Here is a 12,465-nt window from a genome sequence, read left to right on the forward strand (position 1 = left end):
ACCGATCTCCTGACTGCCAGAGAGCTGTAGGAGAGTGGGACAATGCTTGTCATTTAGCGCAAACCCTTTCTGGAATATATTAGCCATAATATTACTGCTCAGACAGCAACCATAAACCACAGATTCTGAAGCAGTGACTGCACATTTCTAAATGAGAGACTGAATGTTTCTTGTACTAATCAATCAATAATGTTATGTTGTGTATGGGATGTTATTTTAACGCTTCCACTAAGAATAAATACCCCAAGTTAACACAACTTGCTATTACTTGGTAGATTATATTGGTGTTAGATATTTTTAAGTAAAGAACGCTGAGTAAACGCATATTTAAGTGCATATAATAAAGGTTTTCTTGCTAGTTTTACATTAAATCGTTTCAAGTTTGGATTTGTTGAGATGCAAACATGGTAAATCCAACCCATCAGCCACTATATTAGAATAATATTAATACTGAGGTCATTTTACAGTTTCAGTTACCTGCATGAACGGTCTGATCAACGCATTGAATATTAAGAAATATCTGACCAGTGGATGATTCGATTGGCTGATCAGAATCAAGTATTCCAGAGAGTCTTGTGCATTAGTGCCCGCCCACTTTTTTCATAAGTGATAAGTATTTTTTTTTCCATTCATTTTTCCCATGGGGATTTTTAAAAAGTCTAAGTTAATGCGTTGAACCAATGAAGAAAGCCAATATATACAGTCTGTTAAACATTATTATTTTTAAAAAATAGTTGAAATAATACAAACAGGTTGCTTCAACAAAAGCATATACGATCTGTCTTTAAAGTTTTCAACTAAAAATGGAAGATGTTTTGACCATTCATTTATGTGACAATGGCGTTTTGGGGGACTGAAAGCGTAAATTTTTGAAAACGTCATGCGTATGAGTAGGCTATTTATGTGTCCAGTCTATAACTTTTCTTTACTTATTTACATGGCATCACAAACTACTGATCTGGCATACGTATAATGCATTTTTAGCTGTTTTCGTGGTATGTGTGAATGGGGATCAATTTGACAATGGACAATGTTGTTGCCTGCACGTGAAAAACGCAAAGTATAACAACTTTTCTGGTTTTAGTCAAAAATCTTGAGTTTCCTATGGAGAAAATGCATGGAGTTTTTACTTAAGCCCCATTCACATAGCTCGTTGATCCCGGGAAATTGCCAGAACGCCTTCTGTGTGAACAAAAGCCAGGACCAATGCCGTAAGGGGTGTGTCATGACACTCATGCCATCACGCAACTCTGTTGCTCTTAGAAGAAAGTTTGTGTTCGTCATCAACAAAGAAAGGACGAACAAATGTCTGCAAACTGGAACGAAGCAAAGACGAAGAGCTCCTCACTGTCTGCGCTGAAGCTGAGATCATTCACCAGCTTTGTGGAACGCGTGTACAGTACATGTTTTCGACGCGTACGTTACATGTCTCATCCTGACGTCATGTGTCTTTCCGGGATCTTTACGGGTTGTGTGTGAACGCACTCAAAGATCCCAGCAAATCACTGGCAGTGTGAATGAACCGAAATCAAACAATGCCGGGACAAATGCTTTACATTATCCGTGTATTTTCCGGAATCTCTGTGTGAAAGGGGCTTTACAGAACCCTAATGATGCACTCCCTGAACTAACCCTAACCCAGATCCAATAACAACGGATTCATTCAGAATATACTAGCATAATACTCTTATTGTTTCTGCCAAATGGTAAAAAATAGGAAAATTAGTAGTTTGCTACTAAGTAATTTCATGTTTAGAGACCCAGAACACTGTAAAAAAAAAAAAAAAAAAAAAAAAAAAAAGGAAACAAATATAATTGGATTTCAGTCTTTGTAGTTCAATATTTCACATTTAATACAACGTGTTACTTGCCATTTCTTTGTAATCTTAGTCAATGCTTTGTAGCAATTACTCAAAATAACAAAATAAATCAGACATAACATCTTGTGCAACAGTAGCAGCTCTGTGGCCTAAAACCTAAACAAAAGAGCAGCAGTATTAATAGAGAAGAATACACTGGTCATTTCAAAGGCTTAAGGACACCAAAAATGTTGAAATGAAGGCAGTGATAGAGTATCGGAAAACTGAAAAAGGTGATTTGAGGGCAGAAGGTTGTGTACTTAGTGAAGCAATGATCAAAGACTCTTCCTCTACTTCTACCAGCGATTCCAGTGACTGAAACTATATCTCACGGAGCAAAGAAGCCAGCACTGTAGCTCTAGGCCAGCTCTTGATGGAGACTGATTACTGCGAGTGTAAACACTTCCACACTCTCGACATGGTCCCTTTGTATCAAACTAAAGATGGAATGATTATCTCCAATTTTTTCACCACTCTTTTGATCCTAAATTGCACCACCTTTGGTGTCTTTTGTCTGATTATTGGACATTATTGTATCTCGCCTGTCGTGGCTCCTTTGAAACATCTTGGTTTGTGTGACATCTTTAGAACTCTAATTCGCTTCCTCCAGGAGACCTCTGGAGTTGCTGCATGGATTTGCACATCCCTCCCTTTTTCTAGCCCCTCTTCTTTCTCTTTTTCACATATATACTGCTCTACGTTTTTTGCTTGTCAAAGTTACTCATGAATAAATTGGTTCTGGCTCAACTTGTTAAAGCAAGCGAGCTGGTAAAAGTAGTGATTTTGTTTCTTGCTGAACAAGAGACTAAACATCCTTACAAGTCCTTGTCTGTTTGAATTAATTACCGCATTTACATTAGAATACAGTGTATGAGAACTGTAGCTAAACAGTAATCAAGAAGTGGAGGTGTTCAGGGTAAACAGGCTAAGAGGTTTCTTTCTGTTGCAAAATCTAATCCAGTTACATTTTGCAAAACATTACTGCTTCATATCTTGGCAAAGATTGCAAAGAGAAGCGGAAGATTTATGTGCACAATTAAAATGGAAAAGATACAGTGGGGTCCAAATTCGGAGAACACTAGTTAAATGTTTCTGAAAAAAAGAAAACATGTTTTCGTAATTTAATACCATTTCTTTTTTCATTAGATATTTTAGCCTATAATGAGTTAACCTGAAAAAATTAACATGAATTATAGAATTCCTTAGTATCCTACTATATATATATATATGTATATATATACACACACAGAGAATGATCTAAAGGGCAATAAATGAAACAAAACTTTCTGTGCAAAGGATATTCACAACCTATAGCTTATATTAATGAACTAGACATAGTGTACAATCTTAAATATACTTTCATACACTACCGTTTAAAAAATTGTCTCTCAGGATCACCAAGGCTGCATTTATTTAATTGTAAAAAAAAAAAAAAAAGTATTATATTTAAATATTATTACAATTGATAATTACTATTTTCAATTTTATTATATTCTGAAATTAAATGTTAGATTCTGTATTGGCAAAGCTGAATGCTGAAATGTTAAATGTCTTTACTGTAACCTTTCAATTCAATGCATCCTTGCTGAATAAAAGTATTTATTAAAAAAGAAAGAAAACTTACTGACCCCAGATTTTTGATCGGAAGTGTATGGACCACCTAAAGGGACATGTTGGTGGAAAAAGTCAATGCTTTTGCTATCTCTCGCAAATATTTTAAAGTATCGCAAAGCCTTTGCGTTCGCTTAGAAAACATTTTGCGTTCCCCCAAGAAACGTAGCTTTCGCTCACAAAACCTTTGTGTTCCACCTAGAAACTTTGTGTTTGCTCGGAAAACATTTTGTTCCCCCAAGAAACTTTGCCTTCGCTCGCAAAACCTTTGTGTTCCCCCAAGAAACTTTGCGTTCGCTCGCAAAACCTTTGTGTTCCCCAAAGACACTGTGCATTCGCTCGCCAAACCTTTGTGTTACCCCAAAAAACTTTGAGTTTGCTCGCAAAACGATTTGCGTTCCGCAGAGAAACTTTGCATTCGCTTCCAAAACTTTGAGTTTGCTCTCAAAACGATTTGCATTCCCCAGACAAACTTTGCGTTTGCTCGCAAAACCTTTGTGTTCCCCACAAGAAACTTTGAGTTTGCTCGCAAAACGATTTGCGTTCCCCAGAGAAACTTTGCGTTCACTCGCAAAACCTTTGTGTTCCCCACAAGAAACTTTAAGTTCTTGCAAATTGCAAATAAAGCAAATTGTTCCCCTCAAAGTTCCCCAGAGAAACTTTGCATTCGCTCGCAAAACCTTTGGTTCCCCACAAAAAACTTTGAGTTTGCTCGCAAAACGATTTGCGTTTGCTCGCAAAACGATTTGCATTTGCTCGCAAAAACTTTGTTACCCCAAGAAACTTTGAGTTTGCTCGCAAACCGATTTGCGTTCCCCAGAGAGACATTGCGTTTTTCTCGCAAAACTTTTGTGTTGCCCACAAGAAACTTTGAGTTTCCTTGCAAAACCTTTGTGTTACCCCAAAAAACTTTGAGTTTGCTCGCAAAACGATTTGCGTTCCGCAGAGAAACTTTGCATTCGCTTCCAAAACTTTGAGTTTGCTCTCAAAACGATTTGCATTCCCCAGACAAACTTTGCGTTTGCTCGCAAAACCTTTGTGTTCCCCACAAGAAACTTTGAGTTTGCTCGCAAAACGATTTGCGTTCCCCAGAGAAACTTTGCATTAGCTTGCAAAACCTTTGGTTCCCCACAAGAAACTTTAAGTTTGCTCGCAAAACGATTTGCGTTTGCTCGCAAAACAATTTGCGTTCCCCAGAGAAACTTTGCATTCGCTCGCAAAAACTTTGTTACCCCAAGAAACTTTGAGTTTGCTCGCAAACCGATTTGCGTTCCCCAGAGAGACTTTGCGTTTTTCTCGCAAAACTTTTGTGTTGCCCACAAGAAACTTTGAGTTTCCTTGCAAAACCTTTATGTTACCCCAAGAAACTTCAATCGTAAAATGTTTTGCGTTCCCATGAAGAAACGGAAGAGCTCTTTTGCGCTCTTTTTCTCAGCAGAGCACAAAAGCGTTTCCGAGGAAAAGCAAAAGCAATGACCTCCCATTTTTTTCCTGTCACTCATGTATTTTTCCACCACCATGTCCCTTACAATATATATATATATATATATATATAATTATAAATGTTTCTTTACAGGTTAAAATTAGAATTTGAATGACAGATTTTGTCACAGACTTTTGAGCAGCACTATTGAATGTTCTTAATGCTTATTTCAAGGAACACACTTCGGTTCCAGGCATCAGTTGTTGACCTTTACGCAGGTCAATATTCCCTGTATAGCTTAACAAGTGGTTGGGGCTGACCTAGCTCATTAATGTCAATAGTCTATTCACTTTCCTCCAGGAAAACATGATGAAAAGCAAATGATGTCTGAAATAACATCTGCCTCCTTTTATGAGACCTCCAAAATATGCTGCTAAAACGTACAGTGCAAATGCAAACCCAACAACCTCAGCACTGTACATGCAGTATATTTAGAACGTATGCAAATCAACCTTATCTTCCCCTACCTGGTGTCTTTTCTCTAGCACTCTCCAAATGTAATATACAGATCTGAGTTTCCTATGAAGTTTTAATTGGAGCCCCAAAAGCTTCTTACTTCCCTACCAGAGTCATTCTGCAATACATCTATGGTGCAACTAATTACTTTTCCAAGCCGACATAATCCCCAAGACAGACTCTCGAGCATTTCTAAAGATATTTGTGACCTTTTTGAACTCGCAAATCACAAAGTGTTAGGTCACAGTGCCATAGACAGGTATCATCTAAATATTCAACATCCCTAGAATTAATTGAGGAAGAAAGGAAGTTCTACAAAAAGGTTATTTGGAAGGCTTACTAAAACACAGGCGTGAAAAGTCAACGGCAACACCCGGCATCTCTCAACAGAGAAGTCCTTTGTGCTGTACAATTTCCATTTTCTCATTTATCTTTTGGATACATCTTGCAGTCTGACATGACATTAATGAGCAAAAAATTCTCTAAAACTAATTTGAGCCTCAAAGTTATGGGGGGTTTTATGCTAGATTTAGATAATGATGGAAAACCAGTTTTGAGTGGCACATCAAACTTCCCCTGGCTCATTTGTGCTCAGATCAGCACAGAACTCTCATTAAATGGCTTGCGAGCCGCAGACCGGAGTCTTTCATTGGCACGGGCGACCAGCAGACAGCCTGGAAAATAGCTGCTCAGAAACCGAGCGAGTGTTGAATTCTGGCAATACTTATTGTCGCAGTCACTCACTTTAACTCTGGAGATGATATGCTTTGCTCTGACATAAATAATGTGTCTGGATTCACGATGGCATGAATAAAGAAATCCTCTCAATGAGGTTTCAATTCATTTACGAAGTATTTGAATTTTCTATTTGCCCTGATTCGACAACATCAAACATGGCCAGTTAATGTGGACCAAAGCCATTGCAAAGTGCCTTATGTGCCTTTTGATGAAAGTAAGTAGTCATTGAACAGACAAGGACAATCCCACTAGATCATTCCATGCTGAAATAAAACCGGCAACTGTGTTCAGCACAAGGACATGCACAGTCCCAAATCCTTCACATGCGACCATCTTGTTCTGGGATATGGGATATGAAAGACAGAAGGCATGCACTACTGTTAAATAGTCTGGGGTCAGTAAAATATTTATTTTAAGAAATGGCCCTCAACCCCTTAATCTGTTTCTTCGGATCCATTTCAATGTCAACAAACAATGGTGAGTGAGGTGAAAACAACAATTTAGCCTACTACTAATACTATTCAGAAATTGAATAAAGTGATCAAATGTAAAAAAAAAAATTGAATAGTCTTCACTGTATGATTTAAATATACATTGATTCTTATTAAAGTTACTAATGTTATTCCGTGAAGAACAGTGAATGATTCTCTCTGCTTGATTAACATTAAATGAAAAAGACAGCAGCAGGTTTATTAGGCTGCTGTCACTTTAATACCAAATGCACAGATCTAATATACTGACAAGCATTTGATTACTTCCCCTACTGTTTATGTTCACTAAAGACATACTGAATACACTTAAGTTAAAAAGTTCCCAAGACGGACATTTTGACATGTTTTAGTCCGTTAAAGCACACACCGGAAGCCCAAAGTAGCATGTACTAGTCCGTGTTTCTCGGATCACATGGGCAGAAAGCCACCTGTTGAACAGCATTTCTTTCGCAGCTCAATATACTTTTACTCGTGACGTTACATGATTCGACTGATTTGGATGTTATGTATGGTGACAGCGCACCGCTTTATAGGAAAGGAACGAAAAGCAACATTATATTTCCATAATAGTTGGAAGACTAAGGCCATGTTCACGTTCATTTGAAAACGTATATTTTTCTCTCCGGTTTGGCCTTCCGTCCACACTGAGATGGCGTTTTAAGTAAGTTTTCAAATGTTTCCAGATTAATGTAGATGTAGCCTAAATCAAAAACTAAATTAAAACAAAGCCCTAATTCTTGAGAGCAAGGGGGCCCCCTGGTGGTTTGGAAGCCCATACGCAACTTGCGTACTTCGCGTATAGGGAGGACCGGCACTGAGCATAAGAGTCTCCTTTCAAAAACGCTTTATTTTATTTTTTTTTTTACTTTTAAACCAAGCGTGCCGCACAAGCCCTCAAAACAAGTGAAGCCAAAACGTCTCGATCGCCGCCCTGTGACCGAACCTAGTATAGCTCATAACCCCCGCCTCCCCATGTTATTCAATGGGACGCAAGACCAACTAAACAATTAAATTACACTTCACATATCGTTTTTCGAAAGAGGCTTGTCTTCACAGGGACCACAGGTGGGCAACGTTCATGAAAGGAGGGTGAGACGGATTCTGCTCAATGCAACTTGGGCAGTGTTAAACAATGGGAGAGGAACTGAACTTGGAGCGTCTTGTTCAATATATATAATACAGTCATGGGAAGCAATAGCGAGATAGATAAGCCTCTGGGTGCAAGGTGCCATCTCAGAGGGTCCGAAAGCAGATGGATAGGGGGTGGGGTGTGCGGGGAGGCCTGGCAGACAGACAGAGAGCTCAGGCTGTCACACACGCAGAGCTAAGTGACAGCCACCAGCGTGCAGGACCAATTGCTACAATATGGCACCTTGGCCTAAGCTATCATGGGCAACCTGGCAGGCCGTTCATCTCTAAGGAGATGTACAGTGAGACAGAACAGTGCCTTTTCTCCATCTTTCCCTTTACACAAAAACATATGCAATCCTACTTGACCTCCAACTCGAACCTCCATTACCAACTGCTGCACTCTCCCTCACTCAATAAGCAGTTTTAATTACAGTATGTTGAGTGAACAAAAGCAAACTGCAACGGATGTTTTTGTCATCCGTTGCCGGGTCTGAGTGAGAGCAGGAAATTGAAAGGTGAAAAAATCTCTTGAAAACAAACAAAAAATGACATAAAATGTATTTAAAAATATTTTCTTTCAATAAGCTTAATTAGAGAAAACTTTTCAATGCAATTAAAGGGTTAGTTCACCCAAAAATGAAAAATAAGTCTTTAATCACATGCTGTACCAACCCTGCAAAACCTTTGTTCATCTTCGGAACACAAATGAAGATATTTTTGATCAAATTTGAGAGCTGGATCACTGCTACATATATAGGCTGCTAAAGGGATCGAATCTCGACGGCCCAGAAAGTCAATGAAGAAAATGTTTAAATATATTCCATGTGACAACAGTGGCTCAAGTATAAGTTTATCAAGCGTCGAGAAAACTTTTGTGCGAAAAAGTAAACAAAAATAACGACTTTATTTGACAGAGTGTCTAGCACGCTGTCTAGCAGCAGGAGCTAACCAGGCCATGCTAATCAGCCCAACCTGACCCCTTGGTGATGCATATAAAGTACAGAATGTACAAACTTCGTGTTGAGACCAGAACTTTTATAGTTTCTGAGGGCTTTGGAGATGGCACAAAAACTGGCAGAGTGCTATTCTAAAGATTAATGGTGGGCAGGTGGAGTCTTACTGGCACTGTGGTGTTGCTTCTGCCTGTTTATTCACCCTCTGCTTTCAACCAACCTCATCCTCTCCAGCACGTCATTCGTTAAATTTACAGCCATCCACAGTGCTGGTATGCTAATGAGATTTATCCACGGGCTCTTTGGAGGAAACTCCCACATGGTTCATCTTTAGTTTTAATCCCTCTGACAACCGTCATTCCATCAGCATGCGAGTCCCACCCATTGGCGCTCACCTAAAAATAAACAAGGTGGAGACAGAGGGAGAGAATCAGACAGATGGATGCATGATGGCACGTCATACATTATGGGGTGGGTACCACTGTCCAACCTGTAATAATCAGTTTGCAGACGAGACAGCCATGTTCGGACTTAATCACCTTCGCATACTGGCAAAGCAGGAAAAGGGGCAGTCACAATGTGATCTAGCACATTCTTATTAGATATAATAATAATATAAAAACACAATCAGGACGACTGACCCATTCATTAAACTCAGAGTGTTTTCAGAGTGCTTATTAAGGCCTCATCAAATCAGAGTATGCCCACGGAGGGTGCCGTCTCAGCTGAAGGGGGCTGAGAGATGCTCACTCAGTATGCAGCGCTGAATTCATTGCTAAGTCTGTAGCCTTTTATTTTGTGGCTTGCCCATCGATCCCCTGTGCCGCTGAACCTTTGTTTGGCCTGCAAAGCCCGAGACATAAATCAAGGTCTGGCAACAGAAAGTTTCTCCACAGGAAGTGGAAGAGGGAGTGAACTGCATGGGGCTGTAACTAGGATGGAAACAAAGCAACCACACGCCATTTTGTGGAATAATGCCATCAGCTTTTTATAATGAATATGAAAAACATGCTAGGTGCTCTGACAACATCTAGCGAGAGTTGTGGAATGTTTTTTTGTTTTATTGGTTGAATCCAGGAAACCTGTCAAGAACACATTCCGGTCATGTTTCACTCAAAAATTAAAATAAATAATGGTAGTTGTATGAATATTATAATTAATAATAATAAATTAATTGTAATTGTTTGAAGATGTATTTAAAAAAAATGTATGATCATTAAAAATAATTAAAATCTTTAAAGCTATCATTTTTACAAGCGTAATAAAGAAAATTACAATGTATATTAAATTTCTTTAAAAAAAACATTAATTTGTTACTCTAATTAAAATCACTGTTAATAATAATAATAATAATAACGTATTAAGAGTCTTAAAACAGGCTTTATTTTAAGAAATGTGACCTGAAAATGATTTTGTGAGAATTATTCATAAATAGTGGCCCAACAAGCTCCTTAAAGGAGTAGTTCACTTTTTAAAAAAAAAACTTTTGCTGATAATTTACTCACCCCCATGTCATCCAATACGTCCATGTCTTTCTTTCTTCAAGTTCAGTCGAAAAGAAATTCTGGTTTTTGATGAAAACATTCCAGGATTTTCTCCATATAATTGACTTCAATGGGAACCAAACGGTTCAAGGTACAAATGAGAGTTTCGGTGAAGCTTCAAAGGGCTTTAAACAACCCCAGACGATGAATAAGGATCTTATCCAGCGAAACGATCGGTCATTTAAAAAATAAATAAAAACGTTTAAGTTTTATAAGCACAAATGCTCACCTTGCTCTGTTCTGTGATGAGCGTTCGTGACTCTCCTGTTCAAACTCGTTCATCAAAATGAACAAATCTTTTTTCGAGTCATGACTCGAAGGGTCCTAGATAAGATCCTTATTCATCGTCTGGTGTCGTTTAAAGCCCTTTGAAGCTGCACTGAAACTCTCATTTGGACCTTGAACTGTTTGGTTCCCAATGAAGTCCATTATATGGAGAAAAATCCTGGAATGTCTTCATCAAAACCCTTAATTTCTTTTCGACTGAAGAAAGAAAGAAGTGGACATCTTGGATCACATGGGGGTGAGTAAATTATCAAAAGTAAACTACTCCTTTAAAGGAAAAGTTTACCCCAAAATTGTCACGCTTACGTTGTTCTAACTTGTAACGTTGTATCACTTCCGTGGAACACAAAAAGTATAGACATTTTTTTAAGACTTTGTTAACTATGCAATGATTTTTTTTAATGCGAAAGCCCTCAAAAAGTACCATAATGTGATAATACAACTTGTGTGCTACAGCCACATGATTACTTTCAGGGAGGAACAAACCAAAATTTAAAATATGATTCACTGAATAACGACAGAACTATGAACCATTCTTTTACAAACTTGTGAATTTCTACATTTTCTGTTCTAACTTTGGATGGCATGACTACAAACAGCAACAGCAGAAGCAGTACTCACAGAGAGGCCACACATTTCCCCATTTGCATTGTTTCACGAGCAACCTAAGGTTTTTATCTCCTGGGCACAATCCGCAACAATTCACCACTGCTGAAACTCCAGGAGCTATAAAATCACCATTATGGCACAAGTTGAGCTGATAGGAAATTCATTTGAGAAGCACATTAAGTTGGAATGGTATGCATGTGTTCCCTCCCCCCGCAACCCCCTTCCTGGTTATCTTCAGCTTTGCTCTGTAGGAAACTCATTAGCTTCTTGGAAATAAAACTCTGGCACACTTTGTCTCCATTTCTGAGAAAATTAATTAGAGAGAACAGACACCATCGCCGATGTGCCAGCCTCTATTCTGACAGTTGCTCCTTCCACCCCCCCCCCCAAGTACCATTATTTCCTGCTGTTGTTGTCGCTTTAGAAATGCTCTATGCGTCTAAGGGATTGCGGTATTGATCCACTCAGACCTGTTAAAAAACTCTGGATTAAATTTGCTTGTCTCTGTGTTTGCTGGTCATGCTTTTAAAAAATACTGTTTACTGTGCGAGGGGAGATGCTATTGAATTTTAGTGTCTTGGTAGTATATTGGGCCATTTACACAACTCGCACGCTCCATCTCTTTAACACAGGCGGGTAGAAAATTACATGGGATATCTTGGATCTTTTGTTTATTTATTTATTTATGGGTGTTAACAGAGAAGCTTGCGGCGCTACACAAATTGTGCTACACCTTATCTTTTTGGTCTGTAATATTCCTTACTGGATACTCCAACTCTATCTGTGAATGCAATACATGTTTTTTTTTCGCCCGTATCGTCAAAACCAATCACATTCCCTCCCTCCTCACCGTGTGTGTGCACTTGTTAACAGATAAGGCCAAACTCCTTCACCAAAGGACAATCATAAAAGGAATAACAGTGTCGTCTAAAAATGCACATACCATAAAAGTTCATGTTATTAGTAGGGCTATCGATTGAATATGTTCATATAATGTGATTAAGATATGTTCTTGCATTTTAAAACAGAGCACAACAGAATTAAACTTCATACATCATCTGAAAACCACACTGTTCACAACATTATGCTGGAGAACAATACAAAGCACCCGGCCAAAGACATATTCTGCATGTGAAAGTATTTTTTTTAGAATAATACCATAAGCTTTTAATAATCGATCACAAAATAGGTGTTAGATGCTCTGTTGATATCTTGTGAGAGTTGTGGAAAACCTAAATAAATCAATTAATGGAAAAAAAAGTAATTAAAAAATGATGAAATAGACCACTTTGCTTTTCTGCATTG

The 12,465-nt window shown here is 38.4% G+C and overlaps 1 protein-coding gene across 10 annotated transcripts in view; it reads right to left on the reverse strand.

The window, feature by feature from the left end:
• Positions 1-12,465, reverse strand: part of LOC120477333 (uncharacterized) — a 90,713-nt gene that overhangs the window by 70,805 nt on the left and 7,443 nt on the right. For 8 of the 10 annotated variants that reach the window (XR_005622375.2, XR_016147502.1, XR_016147504.1 and 5 more), the window contains exon 4: positions 8,943-9,117. The gene's annotated coding sequence lies outside the window, so the exon portion shown is untranslated. Of the gene's footprint in view, positions 1-8,514; positions 9,118-12,465 lie in introns of those variants that run through there. The other 2 variants (XR_016147500.1, XM_089123400.1) reach the window with 2 other exon arrangements.

This window comes from Pimephales promelas, chromosome 19 (genome assembly GCF_988280905.1).
Source record: "Pimephales promelas chromosome 19, fPimPro1.hap1.1, whole genome shotgun sequence".
Classification (NCBI taxonomy): domain Eukaryota; kingdom Metazoa; phylum Chordata; class Actinopteri; order Cypriniformes; family Leuciscidae; genus Pimephales; species Pimephales promelas.